The sequence below is a fragment of the Simochromis diagramma genome, unplaced genomic scaffold, assembly GCF_900408965.1.
Source record: "Simochromis diagramma unplaced genomic scaffold, fSimDia1.1 OVJJ01000802.1, whole genome shotgun sequence".
NCBI lineage: Eukaryota > Metazoa > Chordata > Actinopteri > Cichliformes > Cichlidae > Simochromis > Simochromis diagramma.
Window position 1 is genome coordinate 3,398,083 of NW_024387492.1, and position 21,286 is coordinate 3,419,368.

At 40.7% G+C, this 21,286-nt stretch overlaps 2 long non-coding RNA genes across 2 annotated transcripts in view; one reads left to right on the plus strand and one right to left on the minus strand.

Annotated features, from left to right (window-relative positions):
• Positions 1–7,456: 7,456 nt before the first annotated feature.
• LOC120724786 overlaps positions 7,457–21,286 on the minus strand; it is a 68,857-nt gene continuing 55,027 nt past the window's right edge. The window contains exon 3 of the long non-coding RNA XR_005693992.1: positions 7,457–8,477. This is a non-coding gene — a long non-coding RNA (uncharacterized LOC120724786). The remainder of the gene's footprint in view (positions 8,478–21,286) is intronic.
• LOC120724788 lies at positions 9,940–20,011 on the plus strand. Its single transcript, XR_005693994.1, has 3 exons — positions 9,940–9,950; positions 18,843–18,847; positions 19,857–20,011. It is a non-coding gene; the product is annotated as an uncharacterized LOC120724788 (long non-coding RNA).

Below are 21,286 nucleotides of genomic sequence, written 5' to 3' on the forward strand. Positions count from 1 at the left end.
AATAATAATAATTCGTGGACACAGTTGTGGAAAAAAATTACTAAAAAAAATCTTCAGTCACATGAAACCAAGATTAACTTGTGCCAAAATGATGGGAGGAGAAAAGTATGGAGAACGAAAGGAACGGCTCACGATCTAAAGCATACCGAATTATCTTTCAACCATTGTGGAGGCAGTGTTATTGTATGGACATGTACGGTTGCCAGTGGAACCGGGCCACTAGCGTTTATTGATGATGTGACTGTTGATAGAAGTAGCAGGATGAAGTGTGCAGGGATACTCTCCCTGCTCAGACTCAGCCACATGCTGCATAACTGGACAGTACTCACAGAGTAAATGGATAATGCTTAAAAGCATACTTGAAATGCAACCCAAGAGTTTGTCAAGGCAAATAAATCGGATATTCTTCAATGGTTAAATCAGTCACCTGATCCCAGTTCAATAAAGCAGACTTTTCAGTTATCAAATACAAAACTGAATGCAGAAAGACCCACAAACAAGCAGCAACTGGAGGTGGCTGCAGAAAATGATTGACAGAGCATTCGGTGAGGTCCACGAGTTCTGGACTTCAGGACTATATGTATACAAAGAGGTGCAATCTTTATAGTTCATGCCATGTTTTTTAAAGTCTTGGAATTATAGCTGAAATCACATCTTGATTGTGTGATGTAAAATCTACTGTGAAAAAATAAATGATTAAGGACCTGACTGTGCATGTTCGGTTAGGGATTAGCTGGTTGAACGTACTGCTGCCTCCTCCTCTGTGGACACAGTCGAGCCAGGAACACTGGTGAAAGCTAACTTAATATTCATTATGAATCTAATGGAATGTCTTCAAGCAAGAGACGCGAGACGAAATCACTGGATTCGTTGCTGGATAAAACTTTTGAAAACAAGCCAGTGAGTCTCAGAGTCAATAAACTGAGTAAGAATATACTGATTAGCTGTAACTTAAGGGGAAATTATGGTTCAGAGGTGGTCAGCGTTCTGGCAGTCTGTTGGCAGCTAGGGATTGCCCTACAAAGTGCTGAAGTGAAACTGGGTGTTAAAAGCAATGGAAAGTGTTCACTTCAGCCACTGTGTGTATTTTTATGCTGTATTCATGCTTTTGTTGTTGATTTGTTTGTTTGTTTTTCACACTTCTCCCATTCCTGATGAACTCAGCTGTTGATCCCTTCCCTGTTTCGCCCCATTTTTCAACCAATCAGCATTAGATCGACACGCAATGTCATTCGCATTGAGAAACGTGGGTTTTTGGAGGACTGTACAGGAGTGCGTTTTTGTTAGTTAAAATCTCATCTCCGTAGGCAAATCCATTATTAAACAGCAAGAATCGCAGTATTGTACATTAAGCATTAGATAATTGTGTTTCTGAGCCATTCCTGTTACCTTTGATTCTCAAACTGTGCCCCCCTGGTGGGGCTGCAGTCGAGAACAGAAATTACATCATTATGTACAGTTACATAGTTATTTAAAAGTATTTATTCAAAAGGGAATTAAGATGAGGTGGTTGATTTATTGGTTAGTGATATTACTTTTATTCTGACCTAAATGTACTGTTCTTGGGTCACGTATTGATCTTGGCAATTTATAGATAACTTGTAGCCAACAACCTGCGCTGTTTATGCTTTTTTGAATAAAAATTTCAAGGAACTGCATCACTCCCTCTTGTATTTTGATTAGACTGAACATTTAAGACTAGGTGGGCTTTGTTTTTAAGTGGGCCGCAGCAGTCTTGACTTTGGGAATGCCTGATTTAGAATCTTTCCAGGTTGAACCACTGTAAGTGCTGGGAAGGTTATTTCATTAAGGAGATTGAAAAAAAAAGATTTTAGAAACAAAATAAAGTTGAAATTTCATCACTTAAACCACTTTTGTGCAACAACATGGCAAGCATACACAGCCTGGTAATAAGAGTTTGAGAAATCAACACAAGAAAGTCCATAAAAATTGAACAACTGATAGGGCTGTTCGATATAACGATATATATCGGATGACGATATAAAAACATCTATCGTTTCATTTTACGCTATCGTTTGTTTCGTGGTGTCGCAAAATAAACTCTTATGGCAATATTTTTTCATGGTTTTGATGGTCACTGTAGTGGCTATATTAATTTCTTAAAGTTCTCTCTTTCTCTTATATTTAATATAACCACACTACGGACGGACAAGCGCCTGTTTTTATGCGTTGTCGTTAGCAACAAGGACGATAACACCATCGCGTGTCCACTTGTTTATGTTCCACATAACCCTTTCACAATAAAGCTCAAGATCCTGTTGAGACTTTTCAAAATAAACTGAATCACGTGAAAGATGCAGATTTTTACGGATGAGAATTAAGAAAGAGCCGCCAGGTGCTAAAAAAAACCCCTTAGACTCAAACGTTAGAACAGGCTTTTCCCCGCAGCACGCTGTGTAATAAATACTCACAAAGAAAACGGCGGCCGTTACAACTTATGTCTAAAAATGTATCGTTTCATGCATCGGTTAAAACACTTGACTCCAGCTACACGACGCCCAGCTGGAAACACTTCCTGCAAGTCGAGCTGCCCGAGATTCACAGAATTTACAGAAAATGTTACATTTTTGTGATTTATATCGTTATCGGGACGATAGAATTCTTATATCGGGATATGAGATTTTGGTCATATCGCACAGCCCTAATGACTGACCACAACCTGGAAAAAACAAACCAAAAAATAAACGCCAAAGCCCATCTCCCTGATGCTGTTGCACTCAGTTTAACAGTTTAATGACTCACATTGTCCTAATATTCTGTAAAATAAAAGATGCAAATGATCAAATGTTACATAAAAGCTTTTCTGGAAAAATATTCAAGGCCAATCTCTTCAAAACTGCTGGTCTTAATTTTCTTTTTCTGCAAATGCAGCTGTCTGTGAAAATCTCCACAATCTGTCTGAACTGATACACTAATAACTCCTAAATCCCAAATTTTAAAGAGTAGGATGAACACAACACTGAAAACGGGACCATTCACTCTCTTTTTCAGGCTGTACCATCTCCAGTTAGTTGTGTACTATAAATAACTCCCCTTACACGCTTGTCGCTCAAACACTTTTTCCATGTATATGCCTGTTAACAGTCTAAACCTCATTTTGAAATAAAAGAATATAAAGTGTGGCGCCCTGGAAGTAAATTTTCCTCTCTGGCCTAGGGGCTCGCTTCTGGGCCATGAACTACATCTGGCTGGGACCTTTGTTTCATATACTTTCCCCTCCTTCATTTCCTGTGTTCTGTCTTCTTCTGCATGAAATAAAGGCAGAAAATAAATTGCTGCAGAATACTTTCACTTAAAACTTTTAAGGATTATGAGAAGTTACATTTCAGTATAGTTTTAAATGAAATGTTAAACTAGTTAATAAATTTGGTGACTCTACCCCCTTAAAACAGCTTAAGAAATTAATCTGCTTCTCTGTTCGGTTGTATCAGCTTTATTAAAATTCCAAATGTGCAGTACAGAGCACATCCACTGTGGCTCATTTAAAAGTTGAAAGACTTGTTTGAGCCCTGCAGTTTCTCTAACTTCCGGACTATATAGGTCAGGGAAACCTGCCAAAAGCCTTCCTGCATATTGGGCACATGTGTTATGCCACACATCAATGACTGACATTTGATGTTTTCTACCTCTCCACTTCCTCATCGCTCCCCCGTCTCTTCTGGCTCCTCTCACCTCTCTGTTCTGCTTTCCTCTCCTTCCCCTTTCCCCCCCATCTCTTGTTCTTTTCTCTTGTCTTCGTCTCCTCCTCCCTTGGGTAGTGATTGTGATGGAGAGGTTAATCCGGCCGGCATATGGTTGCCATCGGCGGCAGATCTACCCATAATGGTGGATGGACAGTGTAGGCTAATCACGATCTTTGATCCTTCGCGAAACCCTCAGCTCGCGTGGCTCTGATTTCCCCGCATCGCTGCCACACTGAAATGTGGAGGCCCTGCTGCTCTGGAAGTCATTTTGGGCTTATTACTTAAGCCTCAGCGTATCCCCATTGTCTTTGCAAGCATTGGAAATGACTAGAGGCTGTGCTTCTGTGCAGTCAGTGGTGTGGGTATTTCCTCCAACTGTGCTTCTTTGTTGGCCAACTTTGTGCCTTCTCGCCCTCTTTCCACGGGAGCCAACTTTTGATGGGAGCTTTAATTTGATGTTGTTAAGGTTGTATGGTTTCAACTTTGCCATTTCTTTGGCTTATAGCAGTCAGGCTTTTTTTTTTTTTTTGCTTTTTTCCCATGTGAACTCAAAGCCGAACGTCCTAAAATGGCCTCCAGATTTATTGGTGAGCTTTTTCGCGATCCGAGCCAAAGCAAGAACATTACTCAGCAGCAATTACTACGGCAGTTGACAGGATTGCTGTTTGCCACAACCTACGCACATCCAAACGTCAAGGTGTGCAGTGACTGAGAAGCGCAGTGTTTTTGAAGCCTGCACAATTACAGCTTACGGACTTGGGTTTTGTGACAATGTCATCATGGCGGGGCTGTAACAACACAGCAGCCAAGCTCGGGATTGTCACTGGGGCAATCGCAAACACCTCACAGTAATTAGACTAAGACTCAGAGAAGGCATCAGTCATGCCCGTGTTCTAGTGACTCATGACCCTCTCAGCAGAGCTGGAGCATACACAACCACATAGACACACGAGTCAGTGCCGCCTGCATACACGTGGAACCAGTCAGCGGACACGCAGAGCCTGGGCTGGTCTTAAGTAAAACGTAGAAGCTTTGAATAGATGATCTGTTTACAGGGAGAAGAAAAGCAGGCTATCAGGTTGCCAGATCTGGAATACATTGATGTTGATGCTACTCCCATTGTCAGATGAATCTGTGGATCTAGCTGAAAGACAACAGATGATTCACAGGATATATACAAATACGCCGACAGGGCACGGGGAGATTCGGATCTGTGTAATGTGAGCACAAGATTGCATCTCTTCCACTCAGTGACTGCATCCAAATGCTTGATTTCATTGCTTCTGCTTCTGTTTATTTCAGGCTGGTACGGTAATTAAAAGACCAATTTCAAGTCAATATTTAGACCATAAATTCTCTCACAAATAAGAGCCCGAGCGACATAAAAATCTGCAATACTTATTTGTTGCATGAGATGAAGTTTTCCATCAAGACTAAATTAAAACGTTTGACAGCTTTGGTCCAAGTCACTGCTCCTTTTTGTTGCCCAAAGAGTCAACAAGTACTGCCAGATACACTCACCCCTGAGAACTGGAAAGAGCAGGGATATCTGACACAGCTAGAGTGATGGCGTGTGTCAGCCTTTTTTTTTTTTTTCAGCCCAGTTTCAGACACACCTTTGTGTGTTGCTGTGAAGTAAGTGGATATTTTCTTCAAGGATACCTCACAGCAGAGTTTGTGTGTTCACCAGGAGCTTTCAGTGCGTGGTTGGAAGACAGACTACGCTGCAGACAGATCTCTGGTTTAGCTCTGGGTTTTGCCTTCTCCCCCTGCTGCAGGCCAAAACTATGCAGATGAAAGTTTGGAGTGTAACAAAGTGATTAACAGCGGTAGCATGAACGGCTGAGGTTTGCCATATTTCTCCTGCTGGGTGGTAAGCTAATGGCCATATTAACATTAATTCAATTTTCTCCCGTCCTGTCTTTTCAGAGAGCTGCTTCATTATAGCAGCGACATTCCTGATTTTTACAACACAAGAGTTTTTCCCACTCTGGTGTTAGAGTGGAGAAGACTTTTAAAAGGCTTCAGCGACACGCCAAAGTTTCCGAGAAAAAAAAAAGAAAAGAAAGAAAGGCAGCTGCTTTGCGACTCTTTGCTTTTTTTTTGTTTTGTTTTTTAAAATCAAACAGAAGCTGTGTTTTAGTTTAAAGGGCTGTTTGTGCACATTTTCAAAATGAGAAATGCGGACCATATCCTGTTATTGAAAGCCCGGGTATCATGTCAGCGTCCCTCTCTGCGTATCAGGGGTAGCTGGGTGAAGGGGCAGCATGTTTAGTCATACATTAGGGCGAAGGACACTTAAGTGCTACCTGATGTTAGCGGGAGTGCATGTGGACACAGTGGGGTTTTTTAGGCGTGCCTCAGAAAGTATGCACAATAATTTTGCCATTTACTGCGGTCTTGTGATGGTGCAGTGCCGCTGTTATATTGGTTAGGAATGTACTATTCTATTTTTGACTGAGCCCACTCAGTGGGTTGTGGGCCACTACGGCCACTGGCCCACTCTTGACTTTTAAAGCAAAGACTGATGATTGGGTCTAAACCAGCCTACGAAGCTGCAAGTTTTGACGCAGGACATTTTTGAGGTGATTGTGTCAACATTTCTACAGCGCAACATCCTTTATAAAGAAATATGACAGAGAGCGGACATTGAATTTCACCACAGTGTTTTCCCAAATTCTATCCAACAAATTGCCCTCCTGGGAATTCCAAGGTTTCTAGTTTAAATCCTCGAAAAGCAAGCAGAGACTGATACAAATAAGATGACTAATATAATGAGGAAAATTATCCGTCCCACCCCCCCCCTCTGATTGCAATTTGACCACAATTTGTTATAGATCTTAGGAACGAGAAGCCTCTCAAGAACAATCCTCATTCTGTGGCTGGCTGCCCCAATCAGCCTGTGTGAATGGAGCTTGTAATTACAGAGCACAGCAGTTGTGTTTAAATGGCAATCCGCTTTGCAGTTTTTCACATAAACTGTCAGAAGCTTGAATCTGAAATGAAGCAAAATAAGCAATATTTCTGTGGAGAGTCCCTGCCAATAGTCCGAACAAAATAACACTTCCCCATCCAGGCCAACTGCTGTGGCTGGCCTGTTTATTTTTCCGAACATAGTTCATCGATGAAATTTCAGAATTAACTGACAGGCTTAAAAATATTTATTGAAAGGGCACCGTGGCAAAATGAACATCAGAAAAAGGGGAATCAAAAAGCATCCATCATCACTGTTAGGGGAGTATGTGAGCGCGGTGCAGCTGTCACTTCATTTCCACTCGCGCTAGATTAAATAAAGATCGAGCTGCAAAAAGTCCCTCTGTACTCTGAAGTCTGCAGGCCTCTGGCGCTCCGTTTGACTGACCACTTGTCAAACTGAGAGTGGAAAAAAAAAGGTACAGCGTAATCACGGCTCACCACAAGATGGAGTAGTTATTAATTAAAATAAAATATATTAGCCCACATTAGAGCTTAGATGACTGGAAGGTAGTTATTTTGGAAACACAGAGACAGTGTTAATGTTAGAGGTATTAGTTGCTGTAGGATGACTGTCCCTATAGCTCCGCAGAGCTGGGCACATGTATGTGTATTGATCCATCATGCCGTGCCGGTAATAGTAGCTGCAGTAGTTGCACTCGCAGTATAGTTAAGCTTTAAACCTCAAAAGCATTTCATATGTGAGCTGGCTTTGATTTGGAGCTTGAATGGGGGAATAATAGGGAGCAGACAAGCAGCCACACAAAGGCCCTGTGCCTCTCTAAGGGGTCTGGCTGCCTGGCTGCTGCAGGGCCCTGGGCTGAGGTTGAGTCTGAGGCTGGGGCTATAAGGTTGGGGTTTTGCAGAAGATGAAGCTGCATGGGGATTAGTAATGAAAGGCATGGATGGATGAGGAGAGTCAGAGGCGTGTCATCCTCTCCTGCAGCCTGACCCTCGCCTCTGAGATTATTTTATCACAGAGAAGCATCAGCAGAGCTTCGGGAGTGCAGGGGAGGAGGGTGGGCAGGTTGAAGAGCAGGAGGACTTAGGTACTCTGGGGTAAGATGGGACACGGGCAGGGTGCGGTTACTTGGGGCTGTGGCGGCCCCTTTCTAAACAGTGCTCCTTAAAATAGATCCTTCCACTATTTCAATGCTCAGTGACGGGTATGAAAGAGCTTTCTTTTTTAATCAACTCAAGCATAACATATCTTTAACCGGAGATTAAAGTTTGGTGAATGTATAAAGAAGAATCAAGGGGTGTACCTTTTTGGGTGTCTGTGTAGCCAAACAGGAGCCGTAACAAAGAAATAAAAGAATATCTACAGAGATGACGCAGCCTAATACAGCTGCAATAAAGTTAGAACATCAACTATGGCTGATTTATTTGAAGTGGAAGGGAAGTGTTTAATATGAGACACATGGTTTCAATAGATAGCTGAAGTTCCACGCTACAAATTGCAGAAAGATGTAAAACGGGCTCTAAAGGAATTGGTCAGTGATAAATACATGATATAAGACAGACACAGAGTGATGCCATATGAGTCCATTCACTTTCATTTTAGTAGAGCAGTGCTGTATTTATAGCGAGGTTTTAAAACAATTCAGATTACACTCAGGAAAAGTAAAACTTTTCCTACTGTGACAAACTCTGGAAAAACACCCAGCTCTGGTCCCTGTCCCTCTCTACACAGACAGACAGGTGCAAACAAATTTATCCCACAATGTGCTTCAGGGCCTCTGCAAATATGCCACGTCCCAGTCTGAATCTCCTTGCATTGTCTTTGTTCTGAGTCTTGCACTGAAAAAATAAACACAGTCAATCAAGACAGGAGGACACATTCAAAATAGTTTCTGTCACTGAGAATAGGGGCATCGATGCCACCGTCCAAAAGAGCTGAGAAAAGAAACAGTCTTGAGTACAGAACAATACCGTAGCTGTGGGTATCTGGAAAGTACTGAACTACTGAACAGATACTGAATTATTAATCAGATTAATTCCTAAATTAGTAATCTGTATTCCTCACTCTGAGGAAGATAATGGGAATCATTTTTTTAAATTTTAAGACAAAAATCAGGCTCAAATTAAACACCTTTCCTCATTTTGTAGCGTAAAATGCAACAATTAGACACATCCAAGAATATGAATTTACTGAATTTTTGGTACTTATCGGTCAACTAATCCAGTGGTTCCCCTTTTTTGCTAGGCCCCCCTTTGTTTTACAAGAAAAATGTTCGCGCCCCCCCCTTCTCGAGCACGCACATGCACAAACACATCCTCCAACCACACACACCCATATTTTGCTCCATTGCGGTTTATTTCACACCTCAAACATTTAGTGAACAATTAAGCAAATGCAAGTAACCTGCAATAAATTACAGGTAGTAAGAAAGTAAACTACTAACTCTTTTACGCTACGTCCGCACCTACACGGGTATTTTTGAAAACGCAGCTGTTTCGTCCACACGTAAACGGCGTTTCGAATCCCCGAAAACTGAGATTTTTTTAAAACTCTTTTTTTTTTTTGCGTTTATGTGTGGACGAGGAATACAGAGTTCGTCACGCAACGTCAAAGTTATGTGCCTTTTTTCACGTCACGCTGTGCGCCACGTTATTGTTTACATGAGATGAATTGCAGAATGGCAGATAGAGACAAAATACTGTTAATCTGACTATCTGCAGGTTTTACACACTTACATATACACAGGCAGTTACTGTCCCTCCATTTAGAAAGGCAGAGGCGTCACGGTGTGATTATTTTACTGTATGTGTAATAATATTCAACACTGCTATCAATGCATTTTTCAAAAAATGCCTCTCTGTGCAAAATGGTTTTGGTTTAAAAACATAAACAGCTGTAGGATCCTGTTTGTCCGTGATTTGGAGAGCCCAGCGCTGCTCCAGACGCAGGGAAAACCAATTCTGCAGGGAGACCTACCTCGGCACTTGTGCAGGTGAAGCCAAAGGGAAGATTTGCTTCACCATATTTTCTAGTCTTTGGCTTAGAATTAAGTTGGTTTGGAAACATATTCAGCGATGCTTCATCTCCTGCTTTGCATTTCTGTGGGCGCCCCGTGCTAGCAGTGTCCAAGCGTTTTGTTTTTTCTTCCCCCCCCTTTTCATCCTGCGCCCCCCCTGCAATGGCTCTGCGCCCCCCCTGGGGGGCGGGCCCCACACTTTGGGAAGGTCTGGCCCACAACATAAAAATATTAAAATTTGCTGGTGTCATTTATCTAATTTATGTGGACCAGTTCCATGTCAGTTCAAACTGCTGTAATTTACAGTCACAGTAGTTTCTCCCTTTTCCTCCTCACACACAGGTGTAGAGCTAACAGGAGACAGCTGAGGTCAAATAATATTTAATAGTGTTCACAGCAGCACTTTACAATACTGTGCAAAAGTCTTGAGGTATCTCTCATTTATTCATATTTTGTTACCAAGGAGCCAGCCTTTCTTGTAATTTTTAAAAGTGGTCTCCAGCAAGAGTTTTCCAAGGTTTCTGAAGGTCTTTCAAAGTTGTTCTTTGGACATGGGCTCCTTTTCACTCATTTTCAGGCCAGTCCTTGTACCTGACCATTTTCAGAGGAATGGTTTTTGTTTGGTAAGCTACTGAACGCTGACCCATGAATCATTTAAGCAGAAAAAAAGACACCTAACTCAAAGGATGAATCAGTGCTGTGTCCACACATAACAAACAACTTAGCCAAGAACCAATTTTGAAATGTATCTTTAGGCACTTTGTTACTGGAAGCCTCTTGGAAAAAAAAAAGAACACATAATTTGTCCCCATTTCTTTAGCTGAATGTATGAAAAACGCCAACGATCTGCTGTTCATTGAAGCATCATCAGAAATGTGGAAGTGCGGCTGTCAAGAAGCCATTTTTAAAGAAGGAGAAAAGACACAAGAACCGGGAGTGAAGTAAAGTGATGAATCTAAATTTGACATTTTTGGTTGAAATTATTGTCAGTGTGTACAGAGGAGGTCAGGAAACAGGTACAACAGAGAGTACCTATACTCATCTGTGAAACACAGTGGAGGCCCCGTCATGGTCTGGGGATAAGGCAGCAACAAAATCCCCCACAGAGAACAAAGCAGTCATTAATTTCAACAGGTGCATATTACAAAGTGGCTTGCAGAACTGCAAATGGGCTAACACAGATTAGATAGCGCCAACAGTGCTAACAATTTACCATGTGGATGCGTACAAAAGGCGAAGACTAAGCCATCAGCTGATGGTGACTGGTACTGGGAACTCCACTACCTGATCTGACACTACGCTTGATTTATTCTTGGCATAGAAAAGCTACCACTGGCTCCATATTGTTTATCATAGTCACAGGTGCTGTTCTCATTACATAAGCTTTTTTTCTTTTTTTACACCTTTGTTCTTGAACACTGTATTTTTGCAGCTACCTGAGCTCAAGCTGCATTACTGCTCGTTTGCCAAAAAACACTAATCACAGTCTAGGTTATGGTTCAGACAGACAGCTAAAACTCTGGACAACATTAAATCCAAACTTTTAATTTAGAAAACATCTGGGGAAAGATTTACAAGCTTGACAGTTGACAGCTGCTGCTTTTAACGTAACAACTAAAGCAGCTACATCAGCTGCTTGAGATATTTCTGGGTAGCGGTGGATACTGTTTTACCAATCATGGCTACATAATTGTACAAGCAGGCTTTTCAGTGAGATGTCGTGTTAAAGTATATTTTATGTTCCATCGGATCATATTAGCTGTTAACTGGTTAATCTGCACCGCCGGCCATCATCGACATTATAATTAGCGTTTATTAGCTAGCGCACCTTCTGTTCCGTTTTCCTTCATTGTCGCCGTTGACGGACTTTGTCTAATTTTTGAAAGTCAACGCGCCACACGTGCGCTTTTCAGCAGCAGTTTCTCATTTATACAGTTACACACATTCACACCTAGAAGCTGCAAAAATATCCAAAGTCATCAACTGCTGGCCACAAAACAGCTCTGCTGGATTGGTTGAGGGTTAAACACAAGGTACGAGACAGCCCGACAGCCATTCCAGCCTTTCAGCAACTTTCTGGTCACAAATCAGCTTTTCTAACCTTTAGGCTACAGCCACCAGTTTCCTGCTATACTGTCTGCATGCATAACTGCTAAATCAAACATGTCTTTCTTGCTGCTTAGCATATGTTGTGGTGTTGAGGTTTAATTTCACAGACTTTTTAGTGGATGTTTTTTTTCCAGCTTGTTTATGGGCATGTGTGAGTATTTTTTGAGAGTTGAGAGAGAGAAGAATCCAAGAAGGAAGGAGCCACAGAAAGATGGAGAGTTGAGAGAAAAAGAGAGAGAGTGGGAGTCCTGAGATGAAATGCTGACATACAGTTTCCTCATGATGCAGAAATGGCCCGTGAGTTTGGAGGCGTTGTTGAGACTACAGAGAAACGTTTGCCTCGTTCTTGCTCCGGAGGAACTGACTGATCACCGGCCAGTCTGCTCGCTTTCGAAAGACAGTTGTCTCTGATCTTGACCAAAGCCCTTTGTGACTAAACAAATGGAATAAATTACCCAACTGGAGTGAATTATAGATTTTCCCCCTAGAAGTTGCTGGCATTTATTATATTACAAATGCCTTTATGTTAGGAGCAGAAATTAAATGGGGAAGTCGTAAAAGTGCACTCCCAGACTTATGGCAACAGCCTCCATTATGCTGTTAAAAAGAAACGCTCCTCTGGAAGGGTCAAGCATTTATACTTCTGTATATGTTTATATCATTTTGAAGATCCCAGTTATTAGTTCAACCTGGTGACCCAGCAGTCTCTTTTCCTTCTGTCAGAGACAACATTTCCTACAGCGTCAAATAGGCTCCAGGCGTGAGCCTTTGAGCTTGGCTGCTACATCTGCTCTACATATTCATCCCGGGGCCTCTTTAATTTCAGCCCCGCGCCCACACACACACTCTCTCACACAAACATACACATCTAACAACACATAGATGCACATTCACAGCTTTTTGCACATGCAAAGGGCTGAGCATACATATAAGCATGTACACCAATTAAGGAAGCAAAAATATCAATCACGTTACTTCGGAAGTGTCATTTCATGCAGACATGAAGCTGTTCAACAACTGAACTTAAACATAAGCAGCATATACAAATAAAACAGACTAAAACTCTTCAAAAAATGTTTGTGAAAAGTCGGGGCTTCTTTATTCAAGGACATGTTGAGTTCTAGGCTACTGATGATGAATTAATCCATATAAAACACAGTCAGTTCCCCCGGGACATGCTGTTTAAATAAACTGGAACTCGCTTTTATGACTTGATGCCACTCTCACTTAGACTTTAAGATTGTTGGACTTGCTGTGTGGCAGATTTTTTATTTGTCAAACAATCTTGATTGACAAAAGCAGTTAACTCAAAAGCCGAAAAATAATGATTTGACCTGAATGATTTAGCTTTACCAGAATTACCAGACAAGAGTTACAATATTTAAAAAAGAAGATTTTAAAAACTCATCGTACCCATGGAGGCTGATCAACAGTGTTGAGGTTGTTAATCTAAAAACAGAATGCATTACACATTATATGTTACAGTAATTTGGAGAAACACCACTCATTACATTACTTTTGCATTACTCTGTAACGTGGCCTGAAATACACTGTCACGTTTCAGTGTAGCAATATAAACCTTTACGTTTGAACACAAAGCCGACAGTATGAAGCTGAAAACCAGCCCATGAGACTTCAAAGTGATCGCCACTGATTCTACTGTAAACAAAACAAAACAGGTGAAGGTAGAATTGGAGGCTACAAGCCTGAATGCTCATCAATGACTTTGCTACCTGTCGAAAATCAGGCCTCGTCTGCTCAGCCGTGGCTCAGCTTTAATGTCACTCTAGGATCCTCATTAGTTTCCCGTTAGCATTTTTCATTGCAGATGCTTGCAAAGAGCTGATTTTGTGTAACTAGAATAAAGCAGTTGTTTCTTTCCTTTCAGTTTGCACTTTACCATCACGCTCTTGTTCTTTTGTGCAATAAAAATAAAAGTAATGTCCAAATCCACACTCGTCAAATGTCGTCGACTGCTCCAGCATTGTCCTCCTCCCTGCACACGAACTGAAGCTAACTGCAGCACAAGTGGGCAGAACGAAAAGGTTTTGAACCACAAGTAATGACATAATTGTAACTGTAATGTGATTACTGAATTTAGTACAATTGTGCATTTAAGTACTCTTTCACAGAATGCAATGTGTTTGTCAAACAATATAAACACTCAACACCCTTGAGAATTTTACAACTCTAGCAATTCATATTTTATCTTCTACTTACTTGGAGCAGCTGCCAGATAAAACGTACAAATGTTCACACAATGCACGACTGCAAAACTGCATTGAAGAATACAAAATCTTTTAAATATATTTTAAAATATCCACATTCAACCTCCAGTATCTGTCTGTTTTTCCTTTACGCTGCTTCAAAGGAGAACAGAAACCTTTTACCGAGGGCTGAAATCCTGATATTACCTTCATTTTCCAACTTTCCAGTTTATGATCAATTTTAGCGTTTAAAGTGACGAAATGCTGACTTGTGTTTAGCAGAGCACAGCGAGCCCATGTTTCTGTTGAATCCCTACCTAACTTATGGAGTCAGCTATCCAGCAGATAATTATTAACTTATGCATGTGAAATCTGCAAAACCTCATGGCTTGGAAGAGACACTTTCATCTCGTGTTGCTTCATGTCGCGTTGATACGCAGCAGATGACATCAGCGTGGGGATACAAGCTTTAGGTTGGCAGTGGGTGAGTGCAGCTGAGTATACTGGCGCAAAAGTGCACAGTAAACTGAAACGGGAGCTAGGCAGTTTAGATTAAACAACAGGCTGGAGAATAGTGCAGAGATCTGTCAAATAAATCCATTACTTTGTATTTAAATACTATCAAATGCTTGATCGAAATTTAGATGCAACAATTAGATCAGCAGCAGAACAATGACATAGCTGGCACCTTACACATACTGACAAGCACATAAACACCACCACAAGACAGCAAAGACATTTACTCATAACATGTATGCTAGCTAATGAGGAAACAATACAATACAAGGTAGAGGCCAAGGGCTGATTCGACTAGCTGGGCCACCGAATATCAAGGAGCACAGCAAAAATATCATTACACAAGCTGTGCTGTGAGCAAGCGGTCAAATTATGTCATTGGACTGTGCTGTCTGATTGTGCTGCCAGTCTGAACTACTTTGCATCCTTCAATTTGATAAAAAAACAAAAAACAACAACAACATTTAAACCGCAGCATTAGTATAGGCTGGTTGCCCTGAGAGGTCAATTGGACTGCAACTTTAGAAAAAGAAAAACGAAAACGGCAAATAGAAAAATGCTGCAAAAGAACACAAAAAACACACAACGCAACAGAAACGGGGAAAAGAACACCAGAAACAGAACAAAATAAATTTTTAAAAAATCCCAGAAAACAGGCGTGTTTTTGGTGAGACGACAACTCAATGGAATGATTGCGGAAGTGACAAGCTAACAGTAAACAGCTAATAGCTAACATGAATCACCAGCATTATATGAAACTGCAATCAAAACGCACATTAATTAATTATTTTTCTCCCTCACAACACGGATGACTACGCTGCTTCTTTTGAGCTCAGCACAATCCTTTGCATGACTTTGTTTCTGTCAGTTTTTTGACTGTTTTCTACAGTCATTGGTTCCGTAGCTGGTCCCTCAACTTATCCGGTCTTTATGTGATGACGTGACGAATTCTGCTTCCGGGCCCAAAGTAGTCTGTTGTGTTTTTAACATGTTTTAATGCTTTGTATCTTGTTCTATTTAATCTCAACAAGCCCCTAGTGATCACTGTCGGCTCCTCTCGGTTTTTATTACCGCTAATGATTTTAAAGCTCAGTTTTTAAACCCTTACGATGTAACCGTTTTCTGTTTTCATGGATGCCTGGACGTTGACGTTGACTTAGAGACCTGCATCGGAGTTTGGGCCCAGACATGGTCAATGACGTCAGACTTAAAGACCGGATTGTGTCGCCAGAAACACTTACATTTTGCTTTGTGATTTTTTTTTCCCCCATTTCCGTCGTGTTTTATTCAACTTCTATTGCGTTCTGTGTGCTGTTGCAGCATTTTTCAACTTGCTGGGGTTTTTTAAGTTGCAGTAAATTTGATCTCTCATGGCCGCTGCAGCATAGGCTTAAAAAAAAGAAAAAAGAAAGAAAAAGTGTCTTTCAAAGATTTCACTGGGGTGAATTAGCTTCTTAAATGACAAAAAAAATCTCTTCATTTCATTATCAATGTGATGAGGGGCATTGCTTGCAAAGTTGATGTAAATTTATGTAGTTTAACACACAAAATTGTGTCATTGACAAACTGAAGATATTAACCAAGTTCCCAGACTGGCAAGAATCTTCCAGAACTACCTATTTCAAGAGAAAAGTACACAGTCTGAATAATAATAACATCAAAGCATTTGGCCAGAAAGTTATGGCTATATGTCAGCATGGTAAACGCACCTTGATTGCACATTAAACACCACAGCTCCAAATTGCAGAATACATCAGCCCATGTTACTGTGTTTGGGTTAAAGATATAAATCTTTGTCCTGTAGCAGAGTACAAATCCATCTACAGTGTACATTTTGACCTGCTCATGTTTTTTAAAGCACATAAACATTGTGTGCTTGTGTGTGTGTCTGTCAGAGCCAGAAGTCAGCTTTTTCCTTTTTACAGGTTATGAAAATTAACATGGGTCATGTGCCGTGTTTCTTCAGACGAATGCTGCTTGGCCCTGAGCTACTGTTTGCCTTTGAGATGGAGAGATAGACTGCTGCTTGTTGTGGTTTGTTGACTACCTACATGCAAATATATAGGCCAGGGTCACGCCACATGGTTTTGTTATTCTTTGTTTTTTACTAGTTTTATATGAGAGGCAATAACTCACTCAACAGAGAGAGCCTGCTGGTTTAAATCCCCCACAATGCAATGTCTGGGTCGAAGAAAAATCAGCAAACTGCAGGACAAATTGCTCCTGAGGAATAATGAAAAAAACCCCAACTTTACTTGAGTAATTTAGTTAGACAATAAAACTTGATAAAATCCCACGTGCATTCAAACCAAGTCTCTTCCTCTCTCGTGTGTCGACCAATCTTGTTCTCTCGTCTGCAAATCTAGTCCCTGTAACACCCTACGTTCCCACTGAGTCATATTATTTCCATATTTATGTCGGCAGCAGCCCCTCTCTTTGATCTGCTGCCTTGTTCAGAGGCTGATCCTGTTATGGCTTGTTCCTGTAAATACTTTGAAGTGCTCCGGGATTAGAAGATTGCGGACCCAATGAAAAAACAAACAGCTCTTTACACACATTCATTTATAAGGCCCCTTAAAACACACACAAAAATCATTTGGTAACAGTAGATGGAAGTTTACTCTGTAATTGTTGGTAATTGTGGAGGCTCTGTTTGTGGGTTCTGACAGAGCGAGATTCTGAGAGACTGAACTCGGGTGTATTTAGCCTTTGAAACTTGACAGCAGTTGGGATTTGCTCACAGGAACCATCTTTCTGCTGACCATTTGCTTGATGTGGGAAATTTAAGTGAACACTAAGCATGCACAGTTGTCTGAATTTGACAACTGCATGATGGAACATACTGAATCACATCCTATATACAAAACATACAAACAAGACTCAGTTTGTGCTCAAGCAGTCTAAAATATTACATCCACTTTTCCTAAACAGTTTCCCTGCCCTGACTTTTGTGACTATGGACGCTGGTATGAGGTCTCAGAAAGATGTAAGGACGGATTTATAAAGATTTCGTAAGGATTTCCGTAACAACCACTGGTTACCCTGGTTACACTGACAATGTTGGTAGTACAGTGTTTACCATCTTCATGATATCAGTTTAGGCTGAGGGGTATAATGATGCCACTAGAGTGACAAATGGTCCCGGGAACGAAATTTAAATTCCACTCAAGTTCCCTCACAGACTAATCCAATAGTGGTCACAATACTACAATTCTAATACGCTGACTAACTTTCAGTGTGCAGACTCTGAAAGTCACAACTATGTGATAAAGACTGTATAAAGATGAATGTGGACACCATCACATCAGCCACTGATTTGTGGACAGCTGTTTGGAGGCCTTAGGCTCACCATTTGACCGTCTTAGCTCTTTTCAAACCAAACATGACGAGCAAGGGGCAAGGAGTGGATCTGCCAGAGACATTAAAAACACTACACAACGCGATCCCCTGTTTTGTGACTTATTTTACTCTAAATGTGACCACGAGTTATCAAATAAAAATGATCCAATAAGAATAACTAATCAAAGCCATAAACAGATTGCCATCTGTAAATATTTTGCTAAACATTTTTCTCATAGTCCTTTCAAAATTAACGTGTTAACGCAAATTAATCCGCTATCACGGTCAACGCAATTAAAATTTTTAATGGAATTAATGCATCTGGAGTGCAGAAAAATCCCTGAAATGTTTATGTCAACGCATTTCGGGCAGTTTCTCCAAGTAGAGTTACCTTCGCACATGCGCAAATGGGCAGTTGATCTGGTAGTGACGGGCAGCCGAACCGATCAACTCAATATGGAGGATGATAAACGCACATTGGCCCTCTCGATGGGAAATTTGGTTCCTCGTTTCAAGGACTTGAAGTGCCTCCCCAAGAGTGACAGAGAGAGAGTGGATAAATAATTACAGAGTTTTTTTTCTTAGTATGAATGTTCAAGATGTTCAATAAACATGTTAAGTGCATATATTTTGCCTTTTTTCTTAAGTCTGTTTGCTCATGCAAAATGAAATGGGACTAATGTAGGATAAAAATGAATGATATTTAATCGTGATTAATCAAAATTAATCCACAGTAACATTGAATCTGATTACGTTTTTTAAATGCTTGAAAGCACTAACATATATATATTAGTGTATACTTACCTATTATTAAAATGTTTTTTAAAAAGTTGTATTTCACAGGAGAGACCCTGTGCTAAAAGACTGAAGAAAACTATTCAAATTCTCTTTGAATTTAAACATTTAACATTCTTTGTGTTTATTCTGCATTTACTTCATTATATTGCATAAATGTCTGTTACAAGCTTAAATATAAAGTTGAAAAAAATATAACTGCAACCAGGCTATTGATCAAGTAATTGTGATTAATAGCGATTAACTAATTAATCTCACAATTTTCTGTAATTAATCTTTTTAATCTATTGACAGCACTATTTCCCCTTTATTTTCCTCACAGACCTCTACCCAGTTCAGCTTACTCTGGCAAGTCGCACGCCTTTGGACACACTGCATACTGCAGGTCAGAGTCATTCGTCAGGGACAACAATCATTAGTACCAAATCTATTGTTAATCTGTTCTTAAACAATCTGCTGATCTCTCCCCAACCGTCATGGCAGATGGCCCCGCCCCTCCCTGAGCCTGGTTCTGCCGGAGGGTTCTTCCTTTTAAAAGAGAGTTTTTCCTTCCCACTGTCGCCAAAGTGCTTGCTCATAGGAGGTCATATGATTGTTGGGTTTTTCCTCTATCCTCCTAAGACCTGGCGTCCACATATGTGGACATCACATTTTGGGGTATTTAGACCAAAACACTAAATTCTGCTCTACAAGGGCCTGATATCCACTTACGAGGACATTATACTGCTACTGTTCTATCAAAGTTTTAAACGAATATCCTCATATGTGGCTCTCATTTTTCTTAGAAACAAAAATCTGGTAATTCTTTGTTTTTACATTCATCAGGTCCCAATGAGCCCAAATATCAAAGAGCAATTAAAAATGCATGCCATGAAAGAGTTCACGTCTTAGGAGGTTAAATGTGTTATTGTAGGGTTTACCTTACAATCTAAAGCGCCTTGAGGTGACTGCTGTTGTGATTTGGCGCTGTATAAATAAAACTGAATTGAAGTGAATTGAATTGAATCCGGTCCTTAAGTGATGACGTGATGAATCCTGCTTCCGGGCCCAAAGTAGTCTGCATTTAATAAGGCTGTTGTGTTTTTAATGTTTTAATGCTTTATATCTTGTTCTGTTTAATCTCAACAAAACCCTAAAAAACAGTCAGTGATCAATGTCGGCTTCTCTCGGTTTTTATTACCGCTAATCATTTTAAAGCTCAGTTTTTAAACCCTTACGATGTAACTACAGCCCAGCCCATGCAGCAGTATATTAATGACTAACCTCGTATTGTAGATGGATTATCTCGGTGGTTCTCCTGACTGACGTTTGGTCCGTTTACAGCATCCTGCCATGCGATTGCATTTGCCCCTAACCATTGGGAACCCTCACGTTAACTTTTATCGAGTGGGAAAAAAAGTCCTCCGTCCGGTAGCCTTCGTCCTCCGGCTTCACTGTTTGTATTATGCTAACATAGCTGTGTCGCTAGCGATCGTGCAGCACATCATTATATACCAGCTAGCCCAACTGCAGTAACCCTACAAACGTCGCTGCTGTTTCCTGTCTTCATTTATGTTGGAAGTGATAGCAGAGCTGTACGCTTTTAATTAGTTTCATAAATCCCTCAGTCAGAATATGGTATATTATATTTAGCAGGAAGCTAGTGCTAACTCCCTGCTAACTGCCACACCGATCATTTTATTACAGATGAAAGAATTTACACAGTTTTTCAACTCTCAGTAATGCTGCAGTGATCATTTGACTTAGAGACCTGCAGCGGAGTTTGGGCCCAGACATGGCTAATGACGTCAGATTTAAAGACCGGATAGAAAATGTCAACGATTCCTAATCCGAGACCAGTAAATCTATAAATGTATGAACCAAAATTCATCTAATAATTGTTGAGATATTACTATCTAGACTAAAGAGGTGACAGACTAACATTTCCATCCGTAAAGCCATACTACTATAAAAGCACAGACACACACCAACTGCATTCATGAGGGGTGTGGATCCAGAGAGCAGACTTGAGTGAGCACAGGTGTACTCTGATCCTCTCTATCAGCCCTTTGAATCAACCGATCTGCCTCGTCTTACAGTGAAAGAAAAAACTTCAATTACATCAAACTACAGCTTTCCTCACTATTCTGAGAACAAAGACACCATCATCCTTTTAAGTGACAGAAAGACAAATATAAAAACAGAGAGTCAACAAAAAGAGGAATGTGCGGTGGTTCCAGCTCTGCATCCACTTGTACTTGTCAAGATATGCGACGATTTCTTCTCTTCTCTTTTATAAAAGCCTGTTAACTGTCGCACAAATAGTGACCGCAGCTGTTTCGTGACATTCTTTCTCTTGTCGTTTCATTCCCATCGTTCTTTAATTGGCTTCTGTTTGTGTCCCCCCTCTCATGTGGTCTCTCTGCACTCAGCTTAAATGAATGTACATGCAGGCTCGCTCAGAGAGGAGGAAGGAAAAAAAAAAAAAGTCAAGCCTTGTATGAGTTTTTCAGTGGTGGCGGTTTAAATGTTATAGGTCAAAGAAATTATTATCTTTAATTCTGAGGCTGTTGGTCTCTTGATTTTCAGTTGCTGTGTGTGGGTGACCTCATCCACTTTACTGCACATTTCATCGCATATTTCCTGTCCTTTTGCCACTTGATCTGTGGTCTATCACCCTTCATCG